The sequence below is a fragment of the Nothobranchius furzeri genome, chromosome 15, assembly GCF_043380555.1.
Source record: "Nothobranchius furzeri strain GRZ-AD chromosome 15, NfurGRZ-RIMD1, whole genome shotgun sequence".
Classification (NCBI taxonomy): domain Eukaryota; kingdom Metazoa; phylum Chordata; class Actinopteri; order Cyprinodontiformes; family Nothobranchiidae; genus Nothobranchius; species Nothobranchius furzeri.
Window position 1 is genome coordinate 56,361,051 of NC_091755.1, and position 16,951 is coordinate 56,378,001.

General features: G+C 45.8%; 1 protein-coding gene and 1 long non-coding RNA gene across 3 annotated transcripts in view; one reads left to right on the forward strand and one right to left on the reverse strand.

The window, feature by feature from the left end:
* LOC139063343 (uncharacterized) lies at window positions 1-15,591 on the reverse strand. Its single transcript, XR_011516720.1, has 5 exons — window positions 15,498-15,591; window positions 13,111-13,179; window positions 6,941-7,003; window positions 888-955; window positions 1-594 (listed from the first exon to the last, which is right to left on the reverse strand). It is a non-coding gene; the product is annotated as an uncharacterized lncRNA (long non-coding RNA).
* Window positions 8,865-16,951, forward strand: part of zmp:0000000926 (ataxin-1-like) — an 18,101-nt gene continuing 10,014 nt past the window's right edge. The window contains exon 1 of one of the 2 annotated variants that reach the window (XM_015968303.3): window positions 8,865-9,442. The gene's annotated coding sequence lies outside the window, so the exon portion shown is untranslated. Of the gene's footprint in view, window positions 9,443-9,535; window positions 16,295-16,951 lie in introns of those variants that run through there. The other variant, XM_070545029.1, reaches the window with a different exon arrangement.

The following is a 16,951-nucleotide window of genomic DNA, read 5'->3' on the forward strand; positions in this document are numbered from 1 at the left end:
ACTGGTATTTAGTATAGTATTCACAATGATTATGTACTCTAGTGTAAAAATTGTTATCTGGATCAATGTCATCCTGCATATCTTGTAGTTTATACTCTGTGTAGTCAAACCTTTGCAACTGTAAACTTTCATAACTTGAATTACCAATTCCTGTTCTTACTGTATTGAGAGTTGAATAATCAAAATTCTTTGTATATCTTCTTGTATTATTAACACACTGACCTTTTAAAGGTTTTGACCTGGTCACAAACGTTACTGCTGATTTTTTGTGTGCGTCGACTTGTGCATGAACAGATTCCCATGCTGTCTAAAACATTTACCACACTGGTCACAGGAAAATGGCTCCTCTCCAGTGTGGTTCCGCTGGTGGAATTTGAGATTTGATGATAAATTGAAATATTTCCCACAATGGTCACAGTGATATGGCTTCTCTCCAGTGTGGATCCGCTGGTGACGTTTTAACTGTGATGGACCACTAAAGCTCTTGTCACAATGGTCACAGCAGTAACGCTTCTTCTGCTTTTCAGCAGGTGGATCCAACGGTCTGGCACTTGATCAACTCTCAACTTTCTCCTCATCTTTGCCGATCTGGGTCTTTGAGGTAAAGAAAGAGTAAACACAAATCTAGGTTCTTCCAAAAACATCTCACAAACTTATGTTTACTTTTATGAAAGTATAAACAGATAAACTAAGTGTTATCATAAAATATTTACACAATAGTTTTTTACCAGACACCATCAAATGTATAACATTACATTACAGATTACAGATGTTTCCTAGCAACCACATTTCATGTTTATGCATTGCCAAATTTATTTTTCTAAAGCATTTTACAAATGGATGTCAAAACTTGAGCAATCTCAGCTCTACAAGTGAAATCAATCTACCTCTTCCAGTGAAGACGTTTTTTTCAGCAGGTGACGCTCTGCTCCTCTCCTTAATCCAGAAATCCCCTCTGGAAAATTCAAAAGAACACAACATATCAGAGGAAATGTTGAGTAAATTAGCAGTTAAAAGATGTAGCCATGTTTAATTCTGTTAAAGATATGATAGCAGATAAGCACACAGTACTTTCATAATTATTTAAATCCACTGATTTGCATTTAAAAATCTCGCTGGCAGCTCAAATAAATTGTGTTATTAATATGATTCTGTTGTAGAAAATCATGCACCAAAAGCAATGACTTTGATGACAAACCTGCTAAAATTCAAAGTTTGAAAAAGCAAAAGTTTGAAAAAGCTACTTTGCAGATGAGTATAAAAGCTTCAAGAAAGAGAAAAAAGAACATTTCTTTAAACCAATTCAGTGAAGATGCTGACATGTCCTCTGCAGGTTGAAAATGTTCTTAACAGGTCACAGAATCAGAAGGGTGCATCGTTATTTTCATGGTAACTGTAACGTCCGGAAAGGGTCAATTTTCACCTATATATTGACCTACATAGCAGCCGGCCATCTACAGAAATAATTCCACTTTCTAGGTGGATTTTATATTCTATCTTCTACAACCCAGGAAACACTGCTGTGCTTGCTGACATTCTGTCACTAACGTACGAGTGAGCGATGCGGAAATGAGGTGAGGATCCAAACGGGGTGAGGAAGACAGGCAGACAGGTAGGAACGTTTTACTATAACTTTAATCTGAAGCACGCAGGACATAGAAACAATAATCCAACATGAGATAAAGAACTGAAGGGGTTTAAATACAAGCGGGTTGGGAGCTCGGGTGATTGGAAAACGAGAGGCAGGTGGGAGCAATTAACAGAGACGCAAGACTAAACCATAAGGAGAGACAGGACAGGGTGTGACAGTACCCCCCCCCCCCCCCCCCCTCCACCCCACACACTCCTCAAAGGGCGGATTCCAGACGCCCACAGGACGACAAAGCAGGGCGGGAGGAGGGGGACCCGGAGGGAGGGCCGAGAGGGACCAAGGAAGAGGAGGCAGGGACCAGTAGAGTCCGGGGGCCTGCGTCTGTGGCAGAGGAGGAGGTGACGACGGGCTCTTAGGGGGCCACGCCTGATGAGGGCAGGACTGGCGGTGACCGGAGGCAGAGACGTCCTTGACTTCTGGACTGGAGGCGGCGGCGGCGGCGGCCTCAGGACTGGAGGCGGCGGCGTCGGCCTCTGGACTGGAGGCGGCAGCGTCGGCCTCTGGGCTGGAGGCGGCGGTGGTGGCCTCTGGGCTGGAGGTGGCGTCGTCAACCTCTGTGCTGGAGGCGGCGTCGTCAACCTCTGTGCTGGAGGCGGCGGCGGCGGCCTCTGGGCTGGAGGCGGCATTGTCGGCCCCTGGGCTGGAGGCGGCATCGTCGACCACCGGGCAGGAGACGGCGGCGTCGACCACCGGACTGGAGATGGCATCGACCACCGGACTGGAGACGGCATCGACCACCGGACTGGAGATGGCGGAGACGTTGGACTGGAGGGGACGTCGATCTCTGGACACGAGGGGGCGTCGACCTCTGGACACGTGGGAGTGTCGACCTCTGGACTGGAAAGAGCATCGACCTCTGGACTGGAAAGAGCGTTGACCTCTGGACTGGAAAGAGCATCGACCTCTGGACTGGAAAGAGCGTCGACCTCTGGACTGGAGAGAGCGTCGACCGCTGGACTGGAGAGAGCGTCGACCTCTGGACTGGAGAGAGCGTCGACTTCTGAACTGGAGAGAGCATCGACCTCTGGACACGAAGGAGCGTCGACCTCTGGACTGGAGAGAGCGTCGACCTCTGGACTGGAGAAAGCGTCGACCTCTGGACTGGAGAGAGCGTCGACCTCTGGACTGGATGAGGCGTCGACTTCAGAACACAAGGAGGCGTCGACTACAGGACTGGAAGAGGCGTTGACCACAGGACTGGAAGTGGCGTCGACCACAGGACTGGAAAAGGCATTGACCACAGGACTGGAAAAGGCGTTGACCACAGAACTGAAAGAGGCATCGACCACAGGACTGGAAGAGCGTTGACCACAGGACTGGAAGAGGCATAGACCACAGGACTGGAAGAGGCATAGACCAAAGGACTGGAAGAGGCGTCAACCACATCGACTTCTGGTCCGGAGGCGTGGACTTCTGGTCCAGGGGCATCGACTTCTGGTCCGGGGGCGTCGACTTCTGGTCCGTCGACTTCTGGACCGTCGACTTCTGGTCCGGGAGCATCGACTTCTGGATCGTCGGCTTCTGGACCGCCGGCCTCTGGACCGCCGGCTTCTGGACCGCTGGTTTCTGGACCACCGGCTGCTAGACTGCCGGCTTCTGGAGTGGAGGAGGAGTTGCCACGGACGGGACCGCTTGGACAGGCTGGACCGGATGCGGTGCGACCTCCGGGAACACCGCTGGAAATGGATGCGGTGCGACCTCCGGGACCACCACGGGAAATGGATGTGGTGCATCCACTGGGACCACCGCTGGAACAGGATGCGGTGCGACCTCCGGGAACTGGTGCTGCTGGAAACTGGGAGAGGAGGGAGGATAGAGTGTCCAGTTGGAGCTCCTGGAGACTGAGGCTCTGATGGAGTTGGGCCAGCTCAGCTCGGAGACCGGCAAGCACTGCTGGGTGGACTGCAGGCTTGCTCCTCTCGCTCTGAGACGAGGGAGCTGCTGGCTTGACTGAAACCCTCTCCTGGTGATTCGGGGAGGACAGGGTGTCCAGGTGGGACTCCTTGAGGCTGACGAGCTGACGCATCCGGCCAAGCTCCGCCTGGAGACCGGTGAGCTCAGTCAGCTGGGCTGTAGGCGTGGTTCCTCCGCCTGCAGATGACGGACGCACTGATTGGACCGGAAGCGAGACTGCTGGTCTGACTGGGGGCGGGTCCAAGCTGGCGCGGCGAGCCGGAGCTGCGGCGAGCTCGCGGCTCCGTCCCGGTACCAGGGGTGACGGTGGAGCCCGGCCTCCTTCCCAATGCCGTGGGCCAGCTCCAGGGGAGCACACAGCCAGTCTGGTGCCCACGAAGCTGGAGTGATCTGGAAGTGTCTCCCGGTCCAACCTCTCATCTGGCTCCGGGAGGGTGGAGAGGATCGCCGAGGCTGAAGCTCGGTGACGGCGTCGGCAGCGAGGCGAAGCCGGAGGAGGAGAAGCCAGCCAGTGGTCCGAGTAGAGGAACTGGTGCAGGCACTCCCAGGGGAGAATCTCCCCGCTGGATCCTTTACAGGGTTGGATCATTCTGCCACTAACGTGCCGGTGAGCGAAGTGGAGATGAGGTGAGGATCCAAACGGAGTGAGGAAAACAGGCAGACAGGTAGGAACGTTTTACTATAACTTTAATCTGAAGCATGCAGGACATAGAAACAATGATCCAACACGAGACAAAGAACTGAAGGGGTTTAAATACAAGAGGGTTGGGAGCTCGGGTGATTGGAAAACGAGAGGCAGGTGGGAGCAATTAACAGAGACACAAGACTAAACCATAAGGGGAGACTGGACAGGGTGTGACACATTCCATGAAGACAAGACTGTCAGCCTATGTCTCCAAGCAAAGCTTTCTTCTGATAAGACTGCAGGATTCCTCCCTCTGAATAAAACGTGAATGATCCATTAATGTTTTATGATCAGTAATGTTTTATTTAACAAGTGAATCATTATCTACACTCATACACAATGTTCATTAGATGCAACTTCAGGTTAAGGCCATCTCAAATAAAGTTTAAAGACTCTTTATCCACAGAACAAGAACATCTTGTATCTGGAAGGTGTGGTTCTCTGAGGGATGTTCGGCAACGCCGACACGTCAAATTCTGATTTGCAGAAATGATTAACTCTAGATTATTAAAACTAGAGTGACTGCCCGAGTTACTCAGTTTCCAGCTGACACTCTGAAGTAGCCAATTCGGAACCAGCCTCTTTTGAAACATCTCTTTGACACACAGTCAAACCTGTTTACACGCTGCAAGCTGACACAGCCGCACGATTCCTTAAGAGTCCATCCATTTGAGACGCAAAACAAGTCCACCTGTTTGTTGTGTCCTGGAGACATCTCTGGACCCACCTGGTGGCATTGCGGTTAATCTACAAACTTCAGTGCCTTGGGGTCACCCGACCCCCCCCCACCCCGACATCTCGGATCCAAAAGAGTGTCTCCATCAGGGTACGTAGACACAACAGATTGCGTCTGATGTTGTTCTATAAATATTAAACTCTCTAGTTTATAGCAGAACAAATTCTTTAACACCCAGACCTCACAGTTTCTTCCAGATACAAAGGTTCAAATAAACATCTACGTCACATTCCATCACCACACATACTCTCCATCACATTATTCATAGCTTGTCATGTATTATAATTAGTCTAAAAAACAAAGTTTTTTTATTATATACTTGACTCTGTCTGAATTAATACAAAGTGTGTTATTGTAGTGTATGGTCCCTGAATAAGCAAAGAATCCTAAATTTTTCTGCTTGAACATTTAAAGATCATTCCGCTTGATATTCTATATTTATATAGAATCATCACATCTTATTGGTCATAATTAAACCCCCCAATTCTCTACAGTTACCAATGTTGAAAAATTGCAGAATCAAATTTAAAATGAAACAATAATGCTACTTTTAGGTGAAATATATACATATATATATATATATATATATATATATGTATATATATTACAACAATGACATCATGGAATTTGTGTTTTTGTACCTCGAATACATTTGATAAATATTAAATAGCCTGTATTTGATATAGCACCTTCTAGAGTCCTGGAACCCCCCAAGGCACGTCACAACACAACCAGTCATTCAACCATTCACACACACATTCACACCCCTTGTGGTGATGAGCTACATTGTAGCAACAGCTGCCCTGGGGCACACTGACAGAGGAGAGTCTGCTGGTCTGCTGGTGCCACTGATCCCTCCACCACCAGCAGGCAAGGGGGGTTAAGTGTCTTGCCCAAGGACACAACAACAGCAACAGACCGAGCGGGGCTTGAACCTGAAATCTTCCGAATGGGCGAGCACTTAACTCCTGTGCCACCGTCACCCATATTTGATTAAACACACCAAAGGATTCGTTCTAATTCCTAAAATGTTAAAACATACAACTGAAAACACACACACACACACACACACACACACACACACGAGAGGCCTCCACGAAGCATATTGTCCTCCCCTCTCTCACACAGATACACACTTTCTCAGTGACTGGTTTGTTCCCTGAGTCAGCACTCTGCCTCAGCTCTAGTTTCTCCATCCCGCTCTGCCCGCAGGACACAATGAGGACATTATTGTGTGTGTGTGTGTGTGTGTGTGTGTGTGTGTGTGTGTGTGTGTGTGTGTGTGTGTGTGTGTGTGTGTGTGTGTGTGTGTGTGTGTGTGTGTGTGTGTGTGTGTGTGTGTGTGTGTGTGTGTGTGTGTGTGTGTGTGGGTGGGTGCCTTAGTGTCTATTTGAGTTGATGATTGTGTGAGTACAAGAGAATGTGTGTGCGTGTTTGTGGGTGAGAGAGTTACTGTTGCATTGACATGGTCGGGCCCTCTCACCATCTTATGCAATATGATATTTTTCACTTTGTGAGTAACCCTGGGTATTTCTGTCAGCTCCACCAAGTCAGCTAGTGTACAATCAAAGATGCACAGCTCCTCTAGTTCTTCCAAAACACTCCCAATGGGTTTAGAATGTTGTTCTGCGTGTGTGTGTGTGTGTGTGTGTGTGTGTGTGTGTGTGTGTGTGTGTGTGTGTGTGTGTGTGTGTGTGTGTGTGTGTGTGTGTGTGTGTGTGTGTGTGTGTGTGTGTGTGTGTGTGTGTGTGTGTGATTCTCTAGATACTACTAGCTCTGCTAACATGGCCCTAAAATAGCAAAGTGGAGAGGTGTGAAGTAAAAAAGGAAAGGACACTTTAGTAGAGGAGTAACTGACACGGGGTGAGTCACTTTCACACACACACACACACACACACACACACACGCAGGCACACGCACACATGCAGGACAACCAAATATTTAAGTTCCTTACCTCTGTGTTATTGGCTGCCTGCATTAAATCCCAACATCATGGAATCAGTGAAACGCCTCGTCTCTGGTGACCCATGGACCATCATGGAAAACAGAAAGTCTTTGGTCAACCTTTAATGTCTTCAGAGTGCTTTGTAGTAACTAGCCACATATCCCAAAGGCACTCTTTTTAGGGGTCAACAGGGTCATGTATTAGTCCTTACACACCTGCTGCCTTTTATCAAGCAATAAAAGCCCAAATCAGTGCTAGCACTGTTTACGCGTCAAACCTGCTGTTATCTTGTTATTTTATCATTTTTGTTCTAATTAATTTATTTATGACACAATCTGCTGCTCCTGTGATTGTTGTAGATACAACTACTGTACTGGTGTAGGTGAAGAGAAGCAGTCCAACCGCATCAGCAGGGAACACCAAAAACATGAATGCATATTTCAGAGACAGTCTAGAAATGGAGTTTGTTTCTGTCTCTTTTTTACATTTCTTCATGCATAACCTTCTTTTTGGAATGTTTACTCAGCGATTAGAGCGATGTTTTTCCCACTTCTATTTACATGCCTCTTTAAAGGATGTTGTAGTGCGAATGCAGAAGTGAGAATGGGAGAGAGAGAAGGGGAGAGGAAATGATACCAAGACGTTTGGCGGCACAGGGCCTAATGATCACAAGAGCAAAGAGAGACACGCACGGATATGAACACACGCGGAGACACACGCACGGACCATGTGATCTCTCGATTAATGCTGTAGTCGCTCCCTCCCACTCTCTCTGGTTGTTTGATCACAATCTCCCTCCCACTCCTGAGCTCCAGTCAAACAGAAACTTTCAGAAGATAATGCTGGCTCAACTCGAAATCACTGAAGACCTTTAGCTGAAATATTCAACTTCTTCTGCTCAGTGGAAACGCCCAGGTCACAAAAATCCCTCAGAGCAAATATAAATTATGTTTTTAATTATTACTGGATATGACAATGATAATCTTGGTATAATTACCAGAGTTTTCCAGTCCTGGGATCCTTTTGCTGCTGAGAGACAGCTGTAGCTTTTTATACCATCTTGGCAGAAGTTGGATTTATATTAAACTTGTTGACATTTACTGGAAAGATTCACATTTACACTGTTTTGCTCTGCCTTTGACACGTGTATCTTATTCATGCCATTGGTTATTTGTTTAATTTTCTAGCTGATAAACAAAATTTAGAAATCTGGATTACCCAGAAATTCCAGGTACTCCACTTGTTTTAATGGAAACCATTGTCCTGCAAGCTCACTAAGATTCGACGTGGAACACGTTGTTACTTTCTATTAGAGAGAAAAATGATGATTTAACTACTTTAAATCTTTTTGATGGAAACAGAAAAGAGACAAGTGTCTCTGAGTTCAGGTGAAACGTCACACTGGTGTGTCGGGAGCGTGGAAACGTCAGAATGTTGAGTTTAAGTTAGAGAGAGATGAAAAAAGAAGTCTGCTACATGAGTGTATGCCAGGTCACATGTGATGAGAACTGGGCGTAGAGTACAGTAAAGACAACAAATGACTTACTGCCTCGTTGGGACATTCCCCATACCTCGCAGTGATTTCACAATAAGACGTGTGAGAGGTCATTTTGGTGGTTTTCATGCCTCAAACAAAAGCACATGATGCCCCAGCACGCAGATCATGAACAAGTGATTAGGCCAAAAAGAGAAGTGACTCGTTATGAGTGATGAAAAGCTTGGTGTGTCACATTTGACCAGCTGGTGTTACACTTCATCTGTCGCAGAGTGACAATGCTTTGTGATTACAGTTGGTTCCCTCCTCACCTGCAGAGCCGCATCCAGCCAGCACACCTTTTCTGTCACCCCCACAGCCCCTGATTGGCTGGCGGGTAAGAAGGCAGAGGTGTTGCAGCAAATAGCACGAGGCAGTGGGCCGGTCCGTTGTGCAGCTCGAGGGAGGTTAATGAGTGAAGCCACTGGGCTGTCAGCCAAACATGAGCAGCAATGCTAAGGCTCCCACAATGAGCCTGACTGTATTACCACTGAGCTCTGTCTAATTATACACTCCCGGCAAAAGCCAGGGAGAGACAGAGAGCATATTAGGCAGGGGGGAGAAAAAAAAGTTATCAAGTGTCCTGATGTGTCAGAGAGAGGCACTAAGAGGGATGAGAGCAGACTGAAGTTGTACGAGCGAGATAAAAGGTGTGTGACAGAGAGGAGGCAGAACGGGGAGGTTGGAGAAATCAGACAAGCTGAAGAGAGAAGCAGCGTGCTCAGAGGGGGAGAGAGAGAGAGAGAGAGAGAGAGAGAGAGAGAGAGAGAGAGAGAGAGAGAGAGAGAGAGAGGGAGCAAAGAGGCATTTAGAGAGTGAGAAGGAGGAGAGGAAGGAATAGGATGAAGAGAAGGAAGGCTGAGCTGTAGAGAGAAGGAAGAGACTCAGCGTCAAAACTGGATATTTCTGCGTGCCAGCTGCTGCCCGATCCAGTGAGAAAACTCCTAGAGAACAGCCACGCAACGGCACCCGGCAAGGTATGTGACCACGGCGCTGTGTGTGTGTGTGTGTGTGTGTGTGTGTGTGTGTGTGTGTGTGTGTGTGTGTGTGTGTGTGTGTGTGTGTGTGTGTGTGTGTGTGTGTGTGTGTGTGTGTGTGTGTGTGTGTGTGTGTGTGTGTGTGTGTGTGTGTGTGTGTGTGTGTGTGTGTGTGTGTGTGTGTGTGTGTGAAGGAGAGGGAACACAGGTGTGTTGGGAACTCTGACTGACAGGATAAACAGTGTGTGATGATTGCTGTGGGAGTTTAATGTGTAGCTGGAGTCAGCTTGTAACAAGGAGGAAATATGTTGGAATTGTTTTGAGTGCGTATGTGAGACTGACTTTGCTGTACCGACTCAAGTTTGTGCGCGTGCATGTATGTGTGTGTGTGTGTGTGTGTGTGTGTGTGTGTGTGTGTGTGTGTGTGTGTGTGTGTGTGTGTGTGTGTGTGTGTGTGTGTGTGTGTCAGTGAGTGAGGGTGTGAGTGATCAGGAGAGAATGAATGTGTGAGAAAAAGAAAGACTGAAAGAGGAAGAGAGAGGTGGAGGTTTATCTCACAGCCTGACTGCAGATCAGGGCTTTCAGAATTAGAGCAGTGGGCTTAAATAGCCCTGGTCCAGAGATAGCCAGGGGCCCTCGAGGAGCCCGCTTAAATTGGGAAGGATGGGAAGGGTCCAGATGAGGGGTGAGGGGAAGATTCAGAGGGAGGATGGAGAGGGCGGGGAGAAGAAGTTAGGTGCATCTGCAGTAGTCTAACTTCACATTTGTGCAGAGAGAATGTAACTTCTTGAAGTCTTATTTATTTATTTTTTAGCTTTTAAATATAGACTTCAAACTTGTTTGTCTGTGCATGTGTGTGTCTTAAAAGCACAGCCGTCACTTCTCAAACCCTCTTCTAATTTCTCACCATTTTCGATGGAGACACATGACTCCAGCGAGCGCAATTATGATTTCTGTACGTCTATTTCTGCTTCAGCCGACGCCGTCCTTCTGCTTCAGCAGTAAACCATATGCTGTGTATGGGAGAAACCTGACAGTCCTCAGCTTTAGGCGTCTCTCAAGCGAGACATACAACATGTGTCCCTGACGACTTAATTCAATTAATTTCAATTATGAGGATGATCTGCTGGAGTGTACAGGAAGTTTTACGTCTTCCTGCAATTCCCTCTTCTAAAGCCTGTTTTTAGAGCACTGGTTTTAAATTTCTTCTGAATGTTGTATTTTTCACACATTCCCGCATGAAGCACAATATCACTAACCTGCAAATGTATGTTTCTATTTGTGCTCTGGGTGCTTCAGAACTGTAATATTACTCTCATCATTTTACATTGTGTTTTTTAGCTGCTTATTGACTCAAATCCTAAAGCTTTGTGTCCTGTTTCTATAATGGAATGTGTCTTTTTGAGTGATACGTGGGAAAAAATTATTCAGTTTTCTCTTTTGTTTTTCGGAGGCAGAAGCACGACTTTTCTATGCGTCTAGTTGAAAAATACATCCCACCATTCTTGTGTCACCCGGAGGACAAGAACAGGCCTCTAGTGGCAGAAGGTTGAGAGAATGCTGGCCCTTTAAGAGGTCTATTTTTACAGGGGCACACTCATGCATGGAGCGAGGCAGTCGCACACAGAAACCGTATCTGCACCGCCTCACTTCTGTGACTCCTCACAGCAGATCCTGCAGGACCATAAACCTTGTGACAGAGTTACCGACAGAAACGTGTCGAGTCTGTGCGATCCGTAGTGGAACACTTGTCCTCAAACTGAAGTACGTGACATGAATCAAAACTGGAAGTTGCTCAGCCTTCGCCCTCTGAGGAGACTCAGCCCCCCCACCCCCCAGTGGATCTCTCTGAAGTCGGAAAGTGATAACGAGTGGGAGCTTTGCAGTAAAGACACCCTTATGCATAAAAAAGTGCCAACATTCCCACATACTTGTTTTGATATGCGGATAGCGATGACGGAAATCTGAAAACATTCATGCCCCCTTCTCACAGACACAAAACACACAGTAGTTCACTCACGCCCACACACTCCTCGAACGAAAATCACACGAACATGTGCGCTTGTGAACGTTCAAACCCATTCTGTGCATTAAGAGGAGCACATAGTGCTGTTCACCCACGTGAAAAAAAATAAAAACGTACACATCCTCAATATCTGGACCTAAAATAATCTTTTCCTTATGCAATCTGCATGTTACATAATGCATGGCCTGTCATTATCACAGCGCTCCTTCACGCCCTGCTGTGCCTCTCCACCTACAGCAGCACGCAGACAGGCAGACACACACACACACCCTGCATCTTGTGCTAGCAGTGATATACTCTACTCTGGCACTCTCACACTCTCACCCACGCTGAGTGTATGCTCTCAAACAGCCACCCAGATGAGTGAGAGGGAGGCCAGGAGTGGGTGGGCTGGGGAGACTGAAAGTGAAAGATGAAGAAAGGGAAAACTTACACAGGGATGTGTACATTCATGCTGCGACGTGCATTTGCATGATTGCATGAATCTATGCATGCATACTTTACACAGTGCTAATTTTCCTGGACTGCATTCCGCATGCCGGCTCTAAGAAGACGCTAATCTTCTAGTTTGCGGGTGCAGCACTTCAGCTTTCATTGTGACCTGTGCGATCCTTTACAAGCACTCGGTTTGTTCCCTTCTTTCTTAAGAAGCATTCAGCACATTATTGCCAACTGTGTGAGGGATTATGTGTCTCATTGCCACTCGTAGTCACACCTACACTTCGGGCAAACACTTGCATGTCTTTGCGTGTCTGGCATGTCAACCACTCACAGAACAGAAAGTGTCATTCCTTCTTTTGTGCAGAAACATCTTAATCAACATCACTTCCCTCACTTAAGATGCTCCACACCTTTCAGTTAGGATTATTCAGAGAGGCGACAAAATAAAAATACTCACCTTCAGTTGATCTTGTACTTAATTCTGCTTTCTACTATAAATCGGGACATCTAGGATTAAAAATGTAATCAAGTTATATTCTCCCACTTGCTTGATTGGTGTCCTGCGCTCTTCGCTCCATGATCTTCCATAGATGTTTAACTGGACTGAGATTTTGCTCCTGCTGATGTAAAGCTGACAGCACACGTCTTATTACAGCAGTTCTCCTAAATGTTCAACGGATGATAACTTTGTCACCTCAAATGAGACTAGTTTCATTGGTTTCGTTGTTGGAGGGAGGTGAGTTTATGGCCACCACGTGAATGCAAATGGAGATGGGCCTTGTACCTCCAGCACTTTGGTGTGTTTTTTCCCCATCGTGCACTTCTTTAGTTGTGTAACCCAGCAGTTTAAATAAATAGAATAGAATAGAATAGAATAGAATAGAATAGAATAGAATGTGAATCGAGAAATATCCATTTTTGGTATCTTAAGATGACTTCATTAATCAAATAAACGTAACAGAATAATAAATGCTAATATAATATTTGAACCCCATGTATGTACGTGAAAGAATATTATTTATGAGTGCTTCCTTGCAAACTGAATCTGGTTATTTGTACACACACACACGCCTTTGCCATAGTTATTTTGGTCAGAAACTAAAATATTTAGGAAGTACTAGAATAAAGTAAAATATTTATTGACACTGTGTTCAGTAAAATAGCAGAAGTCACTAACGGTAAGTAAAATGATCGAAAGTACCTTTAGGCTTTAGGACATCACAAACAACGTTCAGCCTCCAGGACAGGTCACAGGTGGGTGAGACTTCATCTAAAAGGTAAATAAAAACAAATAAAATGAACGAGTTCTAGGTTACATTAGTGCTAAACGAATATGGATATTCATGAGTCATATTGTAAATGTTCATTTAGAAACTTCAAGAGTCGACTTAAACTGAAAAACATTCATGCGGTCTGCGTTCCACATGCATCAGTAGCATCTACGTACATCCAAGTATGTTTATGTTTATTTTATGTTTTTTGAATGTTTAGTAATTTAGCAGACGCTTTTATCCAAAGCGACTTTATCCAAAGCGACTTACAATTTATAACCTATAGGGCATGTTGTGATCTGTGGGGGAAACCGGAGTACCCGGAGGAAACCCACGCATGAGTGGGGAGAACACGCAACTCCACACAGAAAGGCCACAGCCGAGTTTCGAACCTGCGACCTCCGTGCTGCGAGGTAACAATGCTAACAACTGCGCCACCCGTATAAATGACCTTCCTGTACAATAAGGTGCAGCTATAGCAGATGTTACTAAAAACCCACATAAAAGTAAAACAGATGAGCTGAAACTGTGTAGTTATGTTTGTGTGTTACGTATGTACTTCCTGTCTGACTCTTTTGCTTCTATTGTAAGGAAACTCACACAGTTGCTACAAACAGAGCTTGAATAATTTCACAAATGCATTTTTATGGCAATTTCTAGCTAATTTCATTTTATGTTTCAAGGGAGTAATTAATTATCTTAATGTGTTTCTGTTGAAAAGGCATGGACAAATGTATTCAAATGTAGCTAGCTCTTTAAACGATGTCTGTTCCAAGTAATAGAAACTAGTTCCAGATAGGGATTGACATGCTAATGGCTAGGCACAGCTATGTCTGTTACAAAGTGGATTATAGTAGCTTAGGATGGATGTAGTCCAAACCGTCTTTTTACTCTTTCGTTTTGCATTAAAGATACTCACAAATTATTCAGTAGTTATTTTATAGCTAGAATTAGCAGTAAAACTTGCTGTTTTCAGCACTTCTAGGTGGAACATTTTAACATTTGCCAGATTAATCATGCAGTGGAAACCTAACAATTGTGTAAAAGGTTATGATGTTAAAATTATCCTAATTTAAATGAAAACTTTGAGACTAGAGTTGTTTGAAGATAGAAAATACTCACTTTGTAACTAGCTCCATGGTGACTAGCCTTTAGCTTATTTATCAGGTTAGATCTAATCTTGTTTGCTGCAAATCGGGGTCATGTAAACAACTCTCCACATCAGGTGAGACATTAATTGTTCATGACCTTCTTCCAAACATCTGTTTTATCTTCAACCAGATGTGCGTTTGAGGTGTTTGGTGATCATTGGACTTTGGTCTGTCCACTGCTCCCAGATTAGCTCTCCTAGTTAAATTGGTTTGAGATTTGGCTTGGGAGCTTAGCCAAGGAGATGGGAGTGTGATTAATAATCCCAAACAGAAGCCAGTGTTTGAACACAGCTGACACTGTGCCAGACTGCTTAAAGGTGACAGACACACCTGTTGCTCAAGTTTTCTCCTGAGAGCAGGGATGCTTCATACAAGCTATTTACACTCCAATCCACTCGCTGTATGTGTGAAGTAAACATATGTGCATATTTTTAAATGTGTGTACACGCTTTTAAGGAAACACGAGTGTCTCTTCTGACGGGTATCACTGCTTCTGCTCACATGGATCGTTATCCTCGGCCTTGACTCGCTAACCTTTGAGAACGATCGTGCTGGGCGTCCTCCTCCTCCTCCACCCTTCATCTACAATAGAGGTCAACGACCTTTAAACCTTGCCGCCCACCACTTACACCCACAGTTCCTCAGCCAGGCCTGGCTTTCTCCCTGTTAGAGCGTTAAGGCTGCTCCTTCTTTAAAGGCGGGCCCCGAGCACAAATGCAACAGATTGCACAGCGTCGGGTTTTTGGAGCAGAGTGTGGAACATCCCAGAGTCGTCCTGGAGATGTGAAAGCCTGTCCTGAAGCTGGATGCCCTCGTGATTCATTTCATTCTTCCTTTCTGTAATCACTCACCCAAACGTCTGGCTGTGAGTTCATCTGAAACTATTTTCAGAGGTGAAGAAATTGACAAAGGTGGAATGGAGTTTTAATTTTCCGCATAAGTCTTCAGCCCACTCAGTGATATTTTCACATAACTTGAAGCGCCTTTTATAACGAAGAGCGTGTTGAGTAAGCGGCTGTGACTGTGTGTGGCTGTGTTGTTGTGGGTGGGGCTGTGGAGCAGCATTAATAAAGGCAGTGTATAGCAATGTTGCCTTGAATAGCGTGCTCAAGACAATGTCTGCGAAGCCAGTCTAGACAGTGTCTCTGAACATGAATGCCACTTACCAGTGAGAGACCTGGCCATGTTCTCTCCATGGAGATGTCAAGACTGCTCACAGGCTTGCTGACATTTTGCTGCTGAAACAGAGAAACCTCCACGTTTGACTGACACTCACCGGAGGGACGGCACCAAAAGCAACGAGTCATTAGAATGAAAAATACTTCCCCTCCTTTATCCTCACACGCACACACACACACACACACACACACACACTTGGCTGTTTTGGCCCTGTTTCAACAGCTTTCACCTCTCTTGTGAGTCGGAGACTTCATAGCACGGGGAACAAAGCTCCGAGTCGGGTTAATTGTGTCAAAAACTTTACACGAGAACTTCGGTCAGCACCACGGTGGGGCAAGGCACGCAGAGATGTGGAAAACGAATGAAATAGGAACAGGGATGTGAAACTGTCAGCTGAGCTTCAGCATTATATGAGATCAAAGCTGTTTTGTAATAACTATTTTTCATTTAATCTTTAGAACGTTCACAGTGGGTTTTACACCTCTGTGATGCAAACGATAACTGCAGCCTGAAACCAAATTCAGGGCTTTGTGGTTTGAATTCTTGCTGTTTCAAATGATCAGACTCACGCTGTGAAAAAAACGACAATAGCAAGAACGAAACTCGTTACAGAAGACACCTAAATGTCAATAAATGACAACAACGGCCGCAGTTGAAGATGTCAGCCACAAAGATACCTACAGACTGTAAGCACACGTTAACTCTGACCCGCGTTTGTTTACTGTCTGCATGTGTGTGGAGAAACATGGAACGCAAGCGGGAGCACAGCGACGGCCCGCCACAGGTAAACGAGAATGAGGTGGAATTTTGTTTGGTTTCTGCTGACTTGCTGACCTGCATGTAATTAGTCAAGTCATATTTTTAACCGATATTGCGTAAAAGCCAGCTTAAGGAGCCATAGCTGCCCTATTTATACTCTAGGGGCTAATGGCCTGTACCACTATGGGGGGGGGATTTCCTCTCAGAACTATACTAAGCCTTAGGTTGTTCCAGTTTGGATTCGTGAGGATTAACCCAGCGATACGTTACAGGCTCACCTCGGAGGCTGAATCACTCTCTGTTGCAGACTTCTGTGTCAGCGACCTGGTTTTGTTATTGTTTATTATAGTCCACTAAAGGCATGCTTTTCTCACCCTATCCACGTGTGTTTGTGTGCATCCGTGCATGCTTGTGTGTGTGCATGTGTGTGTGTGTCAGATGTTAATAGTAAGTCCTGAACCATAAGCCCGTCCGTCCTGGTTGTGACTGACTCTGTTGCTGCTGGCTCATCCTGTTGAAGAATGGCTCAGGGCTCTGAAGGCTGGCCTGGCCTTTTGCCCAATAAGCTATTGCCTGTATCACTCTGTCCTTTTATCAGCTTAGCCTGGCTTCTTGTAGAGTAAGCCACCACCGTAGTACTCTATTCCTCCTCCCTGCATCACCCCATCACTCCAAATACCCC